Below are 12,955 nucleotides of genomic sequence, written 5' to 3'. Positions count from 1 at the left end.
CTACTGAGGCCAAGCACTGGAATTCAGAAATTAACGTGAGCTTTTTTTCTTCCTTCTTTGGAAGTGAAATCGTTGGCAGCGTTTTATCACCCACCTTGTGAGAGTGAGGGAGTGTATGGATCAGTGAAAGCTTGTAAACAGAGTTTAGCTTAAGTTTTCCCAGAAGACCAGTCTGTTATCTCTTTGGTATTTCATCCTTTGAGCTTGACCACGGCCTGAAGCCAAGAGTTTCTGTGAGATGTTCTGTGTATTAGGAGAGGAAAAACTAAGAAAGTCCAGCCATCAAAAGCCCCTCGGATGCCAGTAGGAATTTCTATAAGTAAAAAAAGGAAAAAAAAAATGTTCAGATAGAACTCATCAAATAAAACTCATATTCTGAGTTTTGAAAGTGAACCATCCTTTGTTTATTTGCAGACTACTTATACAGAATGTAAAATGTTTTACAGAAAGTGAACCACCTTCCAGCAACATTCTGAGGCAGGCCAGTGATGAAGGGAGACAAATTAAGTTCCCAGAACAGACATTTTCTCTCTAGAAACTTTTATGTTGAATACATGTCTTCTGCCTGGTCCCCTTGTAGGCTTGTAGGTTTGTATTGGTGGAATCTCAGAAATGTTACTTTTGAAGCCTTCTGATTGGTTAATGCCAGATAACACAGCTTTTTATAACTCTCCTTTAATAAGAGTCCATTTCTATCTGATTTGAAAAGATGTTGGAAGGCATTAAATGAACTAATTGTCTATTGTAGCAATAAACAGACCATTGGTAATTTGGAAGGTTTTTTTTTCCACTTTGTGAAATATAATTACCTTTTTGTTTCATCAGTTACCCCAAATGTCTCTTCTCTGATAAAATGACAAAATTCTAAAGCTGGCAGTGTCACACAAATATCAGAGCAAGGGAGTGACGCAGCCTTTGGGTAGGGTTGAAATAGCAGTCCCTTCTTTGTCAAAGCCACTACCAGTGAATGGAAAGTTTCTCTGGAGAGCTGAAGTTACTTGGCCAGCCAGCCAGCCAGCTACTATGTAGCAGAACTTCGCCAGCTGGGAATAAATGGAGGTAGCAGAGGGTAAAGGACTCCTAGCAACCCTCTCTAGTGAACTTCGGCCACATGTCTGGCCCCTGGGCGTGGGGACACAGCAGTGAATGACGTGCAGTCCCTGCGCTGTGGAGCTTGCATTCTTGTGGGGCCCTGACAATAAGCAGTTAACTAGCTGAGGACCTCTTCCTACCACCTTGGGTGCTACCTACCCCGATGCTGACCACCAAGGTCTCTCGAACTGCAATGGACCCATACTGGTCTCCTTAATTCCTCAAGGGACTTCTTGAAGATGTATGTCAGATAATTTCACTTCTCTACTCCAGCCAGCTGATTTTCCATAGCTCGCTACAAAACATAGAGTTGATACAATCCCCGTTGGGCCCTTGCCCCAGCACTGAGGCCTTTTTGTTGCCTGATGGCATCTGTGCCTCTGCCTTCACTGGCCCTGATGTAGACACTGTCCCCTCAGGAGTTTCATGGGACCCCGAGTGCTCTTTGCCTAGCTGTCACCAAGCTCTGATCCAAGTCCGGCTCAAATCACCTTCCTGTGGAACCTACCTGACCACCAGCCTCCCTACTATGGACCTGTTTCCCCACACCCATGTCCATGTGACATTCTGTCTGTCTCACTTCATCCTTTCCTGTCTCCTGTCATTAGACCTTTCATGACATGTCCTCACCGTCTTGAATTTTGCCTGACACGGACAGACTCTGGGGAAATATATTTTCCAAGGAGTAAATTTGAGAAGAGGGGTGAACAATAAATCAAGGTCTCAAAGAAGGTACAGTGGGGTTGGAAGGGGGCACATAGGGAAGAAACCCACCTGGGGGAAGTGAACCAGCAGGAAGGAGGGACAGGTAGGGCTACAGTCTTGCCCATGGTGGTCTGCAGGCTCTGTTCTTCCCCTTAGCCTTCACACCCCCACTTCTGGGTTACCTGAGGACACTGGATTCAGGGTGAGCACTAAGCAGGCCCCTGCACTGCCACCATCAGAGCACCCCTAACATGAGGCCGTGGAACCCAACGTGATTCAATGGGTGGTCGCCAGGCCACACTACCAAGCTGCCCCTCCTGCTGAGCTTCCTGTCCCCACAACCCCCTCCCTCTGACCCTGTCTTCCCACAACCCCCTCCCACTGACTCCATTCCCATTTTACTCCTCCCCCGCCCAAACCCGCCTTTGTTCAAGTCCTGGTGAGTGCTATCGAGAAACCTAAGGTATCGTTAGAGAGTGGTGAGAGAAGGGGTGTCTTTTAGAAAAGGATGGTTGGGAATGGTGTCCCTGTGGAGGTGGCATGGGAGCAGAGACCCGAAGGAAGTGGGCAGGGTCTGCAGGGTACTGGGGGAATAGCATTCCAGGCAGAGCGAATAGCAGGTGTGGTGGTCCTGAGTCAGGGACTTGGGGTTCCAGGGAACAAGAAGGAGGTCAGTAGGACTGGAAGGGAGAGAGCAAGGACAAGAAGAAGATGTGGCAAGAGGGGCAGGCAGAGAGGTTAGAGCAGGCAGGGTCCTGTAGAAGTTTGGATGAGAGGAAGTCACCAGAGCATTCTGAAGTTTGATAAGGGAGTGTCCTGATTTGGCTTTTTTTTTTTTTCTTCTTTTTTCTTTTTTCTTTTTTAAGTGTCTGGCTTTTAAGATTGCTCTGGTTCCTATGTGGAATAAGAGCACAGCTTTGAGGCTAAACAGACCACAGTTCAAATACTGGCTTCTCCATTTACCATCGGTGTGACTTTGGGCAACTGTGTTAACTTCTCTGAGATGTCCTTTCCTCATTTGTGCATTGAGGACAGTAACCACCTCATAGGCTTGTTTTGAGGACTAAATGAGATGGTCCCCAAGAAGTGCCTGGTATAAAGTAAATGCTCCTTGTATATAGGGCTGCCTCCCTTGGACGCATGACTATAGCATGGGGAGGAGCAGAATAGTGGTGTTGGAAGCTGCCTCAAATTTTAGGAGAGTTCAGGCTTTGATCTATGGAGCAAAGAATTGGTTTTGTTTGGGGGTCTCTTAAGGAAGATATGATCTGCATTGATCACCTTGGTGACTGCGAAAGCTTCTTTGTCAAAACACCTTGGGTTAACTTCTCACCTCTGATGGGATGAAATTTTGAGGTGAACCACAGTTGGCCAAGGGTGGTGGGTAGCATGCACCTGCTGGGCTGAAAACACCAGCCCATGAATCAGTGAGCTCCCCCCAGTAGGGATGTAGAATTTGTAAATCTCCAAACTGGGTCGGTCCCAGCTAGAAGGACCAGATTTCCACTGGAAGGATGAGATTTCTTTAACAGACAAGGCTTTACACATTTGTACACATTTTTACACATTTTTAGTGACAAAAATTATTACCCCCTTGTGCATACATAATACCAGGCTGAGCCTTAAACCTAGGGCTAATATTACCATTGAATATTAGACATGATAATGAAATAATCCATTTTATCTGAATTCCAAATTGACTGTGCAAAGGATAACTGTGTCTCCAGGGGAAGCTGGTTTATGTGAAGGTTTTCAGAAATCATAGAATCTGCTGTTTAGAAGGAACATTAACAATTATGTAGCATGAATCACCTCTATAATAGGCTTGGCAGCATCCAGCCATAATCAACTTACTTTTTCAGATAGCATTTATTGAGCACATAGCACGGGATTGGGTTCGTACTGGACTCAGGATATAACTCCTCAGAGAATTTACAGTCTAGGAAAGGTACACACACACACACACACACACACACACACACACACACACTACTATACAATATATAACATTGTAATATATGTTAATTTGGGGTGTATATAAGTTTAGAAATTTCTGTGCCAAAATACTCACCACTTCTGTCTCTTTGGGTTACTTTTACTGTTGGAAATACCTTCCTTCTACAAAAGTCGAATCATGTCTTACTAGTTTTTACTCCTTGATTATGGATCTACCCTGTTGGATCCCACAGAGTAAGTCCTTCTACCTGTTGGCCCTTAAGGCATTCAAGGTGGAGGCCTGGTTCCTTATGCATTTCAAGCTAAATATCTGCTGCTTTTTGTGGGTGAGGAGTCCCTTCACCATCTTGGTTGTGATCCCCTGACCTCTCTCTAGTGTGTCCTCTGTACCATTGAGAAGGTGCTTTAGGGGCCATAGGAGGTGTGGCTGGATTATGTCCCTTTCTCATCTGTTGTCAGTGCAGGTTGAGATCCTGCTGTTGATCACTGGGAGTCCCAAGTTGGTCTCAGATCCAGCTAAGTTCACCCTGTTCACCTCATGTCTGGCTGATTTTCAGAATCAAATACATTTACCCAGCTGTCATCCAGCACATTCCCTATTCCATTGATGTTGGTTTTAGCTGTACATTTGGATCAAGCTTCTCCCTCAATTCTTTCTTCTAACTCAGGCTTTCCTTTAGGTCCTTGCCCCCCAGTGCCCTCTCAGGGAAATTCTGATTTAGTAGGTCTGGGGTAGACACTGGGGTGCTCTATTTTCACAAGCCTCCTAGATTGTTCTGATTGCAGTCAAGTTTACTTATCACTGATAAAAGCCACTTCTATGTTGAGCAGGCCAAGACAGAACCCACTGACATGTTACTGGAAATTTCCTTTGGGGTTGACACTCATTCACTTATATGTGCCCTTGGGCATCATCAGTCAAGCAATTTCTAATCCATCTACTTGTCATTACATCAGGCTGTTTTTCTGTTTCTTGTTTTTGTAGATAGACTATATCCTTCGCTTTATCTCTGATTAACCAGCCTAGGGACTTAGTTGAACCTAGTACTTTCTTACTGGACCCATACTGGGTCCTGGAGCATGTTATTTTCTCACCCAGGAATTCATAAACCCTGTCAGTAAAGCAAGTACTAAAGCATGGTTTATCATTTCCCCCTTCTAGAAATGGTTTTCTTACTTGGCTTCCAAGATATCCCACACTTCAGTTTTTCTACTTCATAGGCAATGCTTTCTCACACTTTGCTAATTCTGGCTCACCTCTCTGACCTCTAAATTTTGGAGTGCCCCAGGCTCGGTCCCAAGACCTCTTTCTCTATCTTCACTCAGGCTCTAGGAGATCTCCTCCAAGTGCGGGACTTCAAACACCATCTGTCACTGATGATTGCCAAAGTTAGATCTCTGATCTGGACGTCATCTGAACTCCAGACTTGTATAGCCAATAGCTTACCCAACATCTCCACTTAAATGTCCAGTGGCTTCTGAAACTTAATCCAAAACACCACTCTTGATTCCCCTTCCCAAATCTGCTCTTCCCAATTGCAATAAATGACAACTTTCTCTTTCTACTTGCTTGGGTGATTCTTCACACTCTTCCTTCTTTTCTTCTCATACCACATTCAGTCCATTAGCAAACACTGTTGGCTCTACTTGGAGAATATATGGAGAATCTCATGTCTTCTTTCCACCTCCACTTTTATACCCTGATCTAAGCTGCTACCACACCCACAGTTATTTCCCTGCCTCTACTCTTGTCTCCCTACTCCTATCCCATGTCCATCTCCATGAAGCATCCAGAGTGATCCTTTTAAAATATAATATAGAATGGCTAGTATCAAAAAGACAAGAAATAACAAGTGTTGGTGAGGATGTAGAGAAAAGGGAACCCTCGTGCCTTGTTGTTGGGAATGTAAATTGATGCAGCCACTGTGGAAAACACCTATGAAGTTTCCTCAACAAATAAAAAATAGAAATACTAGATGACCTAGCAATTCTACTTCTGGGTATTTATCCCAAGAAAACAGAAACACTAATTTAAAAAGATATATATGCCCCTATGTTCATTGCAACATTATTTACAATATCAAGAATATGGAAGCTAGACCTAGGTGTCCATTGATAGATGATAGGATAAAGAAGATTTGTGGTATGTCTATATATAATGGAACATTACTCAACTGTAAAAAAAAGAAAATGAAATCTCACCATTTGTGACATGGATGAACCTAGAGGGTATCATGTTAACTGAAGTAAGTCAGAGAGAGAAAGACAAATACCATATGATTTCACTTATGTGTGGAACCTAAAAAAATAAAATAGACTCCCAAATACATAGAACAAACTGGTGGTTAGAGGTGGGGGGGGTGGAGAGAAGTTAGAGAATAAGTGAAATAGGTGAAGGGGAGTAAGATGCACAGACTTCCAACTGTAAAATAAGTTACAGGAATGAAAAGTAGAACATGGGGAATATTGTGAGTAATATTGTAATAACTTTGTATGATGACAGATGGTAACTAGACTGTTTTGGTGATTATTTCATAATGTATGTAGATGATGAATCACTATGTTGTATACCTGAAATTAATATTTTATGTCAACTGTACTTAATTTAAAAAAAATGTAAGTCAGATCCTATCACTTCTTTGCTCCAAACCTTCCAATGAGCATATCATCACTCTCTGAGCTGTATATGGTGCCCCCCTTACTTCTGGGACCTTCCCTGCTGCGCTGTAGCCCCCACTGACCATATTGCTGTTTCTCCAAAATCTCAAACATAACTCCCCCACCCCAGCCAGGGCCTTTGCACTTGCTCTCCCCTACCTGGTATGCTGTCCCCGAGAGTTCCACTTTGGCATGTTCCTTACTTTCTGATCTCTGTCCACAAGCCTTCCTGACCTATTTAGAGTAGCTACTCTCCCTCTTCCCTGGATTTTTCTCCTACCTATTTTTATAGGTTTTACCACTTTCATGCCAGCAAGTGTGTTGATCACACACTCCACTAAAAAAGCAGCTTTGTGAGGGCAAAGACTTTTGTTTCCTGCTTCACTCCAATACCTAGAACATTGACTGGCATATAGCTGGTGTTCAAAGAATATTGCTTATAAAAGAATGAATGAGCAAATGAACGAAGCAAGCATTCTTTTAAATCGTAACACCAGTAGGGTTCAGTTACGCAAGTCTGAAGTTGCCCCAGATCTCTCATAAGCATGTAGTGTTGACGGGTCTTACAGCATAAAAGCAAGTAGAATTACATATGGTTCTGTCTGATTTGATAATGGTACAGTGTTACAAACAACAATAAATCCATTAATTCTACATGTCGGGAAAGAAAATAAACGTTCATTTCTGGCATGAAAATAGGAATCTATATATGATTGCCCCGTTTCGTGGAAAAATGAGGGGCACCTTTCCTTTTCCATTTTGCTTCCTGTGTGTGCTTCTCACTTAGTGTTCAGGTGGGGGCGAGAGGTGGAGGGATACATCACTAGTGGTCGCAAGGGGGGCGCTGCAGCAGAGTTGTCGAGGGCCAGGCAGAGACTCAGCTTCTTGGAGTAGGAAGAGTGTCGATCCCTGGTCTTCAGTCAAGGCCCCCGTGGCTGCCTGTGTCCCCCTAGCACAGGCGCTGGCCAGCCGGGCAGAGGGTGCAGCCTGGGCTCGTGGGACCTGAAAACCTCTTGCGGGCAGGAGCCTGTCTTCTTTGCCCTTTTATGCTCCATTCTGGCTGCGTGCCTCCTACATACACCACATGTGCCCAGAACGTATTGGTGAGCAAATGAATGAGAACACTCAGAGGACCCTTACATACTGTAAAGACTGCACCGGACAAAGCAGCTCTTCATGAAGGGGTTTTGTTTTCACTTCCATGACCTGTGGATCCCTAGGGTTAAACTTTGAGAGCTTTCAGAGGTGGGTAAACTGAGGCCCAGAGAGGTTACACTGGAAGTCTGCGCCACCCCCCACCCCCACCCCCACCCCGTCCTCCCTCTCCCTCCATTGCGCTAACCTGCCTGGGCTCTGCAGCAAGCATCCTGGAGGGAAAGTTGGTGGCAGTCCTGACCTAGTAGGGGAATGGGAATTAGAACATCTCAGGCCTGGACTGCTTTTCTCTCTGGCTTTCCTGCGGGATGGACAAGAAGGATTCTTTTTCCTGGAGGCTTTCCCCTGACCACTGTCTCACTGTAAGTCTCCCTTTAGAACCTTCCAGTTATTTCATGTCATAGTCATTGACATGATTGTTTTCCGAGACTCACCTTGGAAAAACTGCCTCCATTTTCCCTGAAAGGAAAATCTGAGACCAGGAGATTCAGTGATTCAGGCAGTTCATAGCAGTGGTGGTCAAGTTTCCATAGCCAGAGGGAGGCAGTAGGTGTAGGTGGTTCCCCAGCTAACTGGAACAGAAAAATGCCTGCTTTGGCTTCAAAACTACTTTAAGGAGACATTTCTGAGATGCTGAAAATACTTCTTTGGAGATAGCATTTTATTGACCGAAACATAGTAAGTTTGTCTGCCTCTCTCTGTGTTATCCAAGAAATCCTCTCAAGTTCTCTGTTGTAGCCAAAAATCTGAAAACCAAACAGCTCTTTCTCAATACCTGGAAAGTTAGCATGTGAGCTGATGTGTTGTCACCAGCATGTTCAACAAACACATGAAATATATTGACACCTGTTTTCTTTTTGTGTATCTGTGTAAACTCTTTTTCAGAGGGATTTCTCAGGAATGAAAATTCAGGTGGGTCAACAATCCTGTGACTTTGGAGTTCACTCTCAGATACCATAGCTCTACTCTGTTCTTGAGGCACAAGTCCAAGCCTGGATGGGCTGGATGGTAATCAAATCTCCGAACCTAACTCTGTGTTACAACGTTCTTGCTCTCCCAGCCCCATCTGCCTTGGGCCCCTGAAGGAGGAGAGCAGGGTGAGGCCTTTGCCCCCTGCTTCCTGTTGTCACCCTTCCCCAGCTCACCAGATGCTCCTCTGCCCACTTCCTGCCAGAGCTGAAGTGGGAGTGGAGCTTTGCTCTTGGGACCTGGCAGATGGTGAAGGGGATGATATCTTGGTCTTTTTGAGGCTTCCCTGCTGAGTCCCTCTGTCTAGTGGTTCCCTTGAGTTTGGTGTATTTCTCTATTCTTGGCGGCTGCCTGGTTCCCCTGCTCAGACCTGGCCATCTTCCTCAACCAGTGCTCCTCTGCACTCTGCCTTTTGAGGTTTCCTGTCCTCCCCCCAGGTTTCCTGTTCTCACCCCAAGCTGCCTCTCCCTGGACACACTCATCTGGGGGTGAGGCCAATGCCACCAGAACAGCACTGGCCTGCCCTAAGCCTTCCTCTCGCTCTAGATTTCCAGGGCGGGAGTCAGAGCCAAGCCCACAGGCTTCTTCCTGGGCAGTCTGATCCTAATCACTGTGTCTCAGAGCACACACCGCCCCCTCCCCGCCCCTCCCAGTGGTCCCCTTGAAACTCCTCACTAGATTTAAGGTAAAAAGCAAGCTGCTGGGGAGTGGTGTTGCCCAGCACAGTAACCACTTTCTCTAGAGAAGCGGGAATTTCTCACTCTCTTCTCCCTTAAGCCACTTTATATCCACTTGATTTCTGTGGGGTGTGCAAGAGAAAGTTCTTCTTTGCCTGTGGGGGGTGTGGGGGATGGGAGGCGGGGGGGGGCGGGTCTTTGTCTCCTATTCATGTTGGTCTTCAGATAGTGATCAGGGAAGTCTAGGGTAAAAACGTCATTCTAATATCACGTTACATCTTTTTCTTAAAATTTTAGAAACAGGTGTACGACGTCGCGTTGAAAATAAAAATCTTCGGGGCGCCTGGGTGGCGCAGTCGGTTGGGCGTCCGACTTCAGCCAGGTCACGATCTCGCGGTCCGTGAGTTCGAGCCCCGCGTCAGGCTCTGGGCTGATGGCTCAGAGCCTGGAGCCTGTTTCCGATTCTGTGTCTCCCTCTCTCTCTGCCCCTCCCCCTCCCCCGTTCATGCTCTGTCTCTCTCTGTCCCAAAAATAAATAAACGTTGAAAAAAAAAAAAATAAAAAAAAAAAAAAGAAAATAAGAATCTTCTTGCTCATTGCTGCATGCTTTTTTCAGACGGTAGAGCATCATGGCGGTAGGCAGACAGACTGCTCTGGGGTCTGTTAGCCTGAGCTCCGCACCCTGCCCTACCACTTTCTTAATTGGATGGGCTGGCAGGTTACTCCGTCTCTGAGTCTGTTTCTTGCCATGGACACTGGTCCTACCTAGCCTTATTGTGAGGGTGAAGTAATCCAGGGAGCCTCATGCCGGGCACACAGTGTGCTCAGTAGTGCAGATCCCCACAGAGCCTACCAGCTGCTTCCTTAACACCCACGTGCTGCCCAAGGAGTGAGCTTTCTAAGTGCACAAATGACCTGGGCCTCCCTCTGCTCACCCCACCGACCTGTTAGTCTCCTCTCACCACCTGTTCCACTCGCACGTAGACCCTTCGGTGAGCCAGACCCTGTCACTTTGTCTCTACACTTGCTGACATCACCTGCCCCTCCCCGTTGTGTTCCCATAATACCCACTGCAGATACTTCTGTCCAACACACTACTTCCCTGTCTCCCCTCTAGACTCGCTTCTGGGGGTGTCACTATGCCTTCACTCGGACTACCCCTGACAAACGCAGTACTTGTCGCCTCTCAGGTGATCCCCAGGAAGGTCTTTACTCAATAACTGAGTTGTATCTCTGGAGCCCTCGAATACAGTGATTACTTGCCACTAGGCTAGACTTTGCTTTCGTCTTTTTCACTTTAGTTTTGGGGTCACCGTGATCAGAGCCTCTGTTACATATTTCAGTTTAAACTTTATACTTAGGGCTGTTTCTGGGTACGTATTCCATCATCAGAACATGCATGTGAAAATATCTGGGCAGTGGCCTGGGAACATGCTGGATTTCTGAAAAAGCTTTGTTTCCATGTTCAGAGAGGCAGCCCCTCAGGCCGGGGGGGCATTTCTGGCCTGTGAGTGGCACTAATGGATAGGACTTGGTACAGCTGGCTGCCCCCCCAGCTGCCTGGCTGCAGGATTTGATGGAGACCTGGAAGGTGATGGCCTCTCCTCCTCCTCTTCTCCCAAAGCAGGTCATGGCCATTTTTTATCTGTAAGAAGGGATCCTTAAATCTCATCGATGACCTTTGACAAGAAAAAAAAGGGAAACCGCATGCCTTTAATGCAGCTGGTCTTCCTTTAACCCTGCATCTGTTGGCCAGACCCCGAGTTCCGCTGCCCCCACAACCTTACGTCTCCCCAGACCGCTCAGGCCCCAGTGAGCTCTTGTCTCTTCGCCTTTGAGTTCTGTCTCTGGACTCTGCTGCAGTTCTTTAGACAAATGGACGTTGGGGGGTTTGCAGAGTGGCTTTCCTCTCTAATATCTGGGGGGATCTCTGGTGAATGTTTAAGGAGCAGGTCTCCCTGCGGCCTTTGGTTTCAGCTGGGTCTTCCTGTGGCTGTTGTTTAAAGCTGCACCTCCTGCTCTTCAGGACCACCCCTCCCCCGGTCCCTCATCTTCTTTAGAATGTCCTATCCCACCTCCTTTCTCAAGTAGGGAAATGCTTCTCTCCTTTTTACTCTAGAACTGCTGCCAGTTCCACCCCAGTAGGGTCTGGTTTCTGGAGGGGTAGGTGAATCAGGACCCAGTCTCATAAATCTCAAAGGGGTCCATCTGGCCAGGCTGTGGGTGCACATTCCATGTGACTGTCTCTTTGTTTCTCATCCAGCAGTCGGAAGGAATGTGCTTGTATATGCCAAAGCAGAAGAGTCCCAGACCTTAGGGGCTTATTAATGCTATTTTTGCACTTCTTTTCTGTGTGGGTTGTGAGAGAAGAAACTGAAGCTTGCCAGGTGGTACACAGAGGACTCTCTGAGCTGGTGGTGGAAAAAAACCACAGACGCTCCTGAGGTTTATTGGTTTGAAACCCTTCTGGAGCTTTGTTTGCCTTTTCATTTCTGCACGTGCATAGAAACCTTTTCCAAGAAGAAATCGTTATCCTCAGAGCATATTCCTTTATTGCAGAACCCTGGTGAGAAGCTGCTTAAATTCCAGAGGTAGCTGAATGAATGAGGTGCTGATGAGGAGGAAGGAGAGCAGAGGGAAGGTGGGCTGATTTTTCACATTCTTACTGAGATATACGTGTTCATCAAACCACCGGATGACGCGATCCCACAGGGAGTACGACATTGTTAAGTAGCTGGAAGATCACTCAGGAGTGGTGAATTTTTGACCACCAGGGCACCCTTCTGGCTCCTTGACAGCAGAAGCCTGCTTTCCCTGGTCCAGGGTGCTGCCATCATGGCAGCATGGCTGCTGACTGCTCCGTGTGCTCACCACTGTTGACTCACACTTCTCGCTGTTCTTTTCTCCGCTGCACCACTTCTGTGTACTCTTAGCTTCCACCCACTCATGGCTTCTGCCTACTCCTGGCTTTTGCTTACTCATGGCTTCTCTCTTCCGCCTTTACTCTGAGTGCCTTTAGGTGATTTCCCATTGCCCAATAAAGAAGATCTGATTGGCAAGTCAGTTACTGCCACCTCCATTAGGCATGATCATCAGATATGGTATGGCTTTCCTTAGAAAGGGTCAGGCACAGGGTCACCTGGGCTTCTTAGTTGAGTGTCTGACTTTGGCTCAGGTCATGATCTTACAGTTCGTGAGTTTGAGTCCCAGGTTAGGCTTGCTGCTGTCAGTGTGGAGCCTGCTTGGAATTCTCTCTCCCTATCTCTCTGACCCTCCCCTGCTTGCATGCTCTCTCTCAAAAATAAAATAAACATTTAAAAAAGGGCAGGGGAGGGGGGTCAGGTAAAGTAAGTACCAGAGCAAAACAGATTCCACTCCAGTGCAATTGGGTTAGATGCCTCTCCTATGTGCTTCTAAAGCATCAGATCGCTTCCTTGTGGTGTCGTATAATAGTGATGATAATGAGGAAAGTGGTAAACATTCACTGGCTTCTTCTTTTGTGCCAAGCTCTTAGCATAGTGTTTGGATTTATTTGAATTATTTCCTTCATCCTGAGGATGTGAGATACCATTTCACTGATGTGGAAATTGAGACTTGGGTTTGGTAACTTGTCCAAGATCACACAGATAGTAGGTTGCGGAACTAGGATTCAGGACAAGATATATCTGTATTATCGTGTCCTGTCCCTTTGCCCCTCATCTAGCCCTGTCCAGGCTACCCTCTTTCTGTGTTTCTGGATTCCA

At 46.4% G+C, this 12,955-nt stretch overlaps 1 protein-coding gene across 2 annotated transcripts in view; it reads left to right on the top strand.

Moving 5' to 3' along the window:
• TSPAN5 (tetraspanin 5) overlaps positions 1-12,955 on the top strand; it is a 161,602-nt gene that overhangs the window by 128,895 nt on the left and 19,752 nt on the right. The window lies entirely within an intron of this gene.

The sequence above is a fragment of the Panthera uncia genome, chromosome B1 (genome assembly GCF_023721935.1).
Source record: "Panthera uncia isolate 11264 chromosome B1, Puncia_PCG_1.0, whole genome shotgun sequence".
NCBI lineage: Eukaryota > Metazoa > Chordata > Mammalia > Carnivora > Felidae > Panthera > Panthera uncia.
This window is presented reverse-complemented; position numbering and strand designations above follow the sequence as displayed.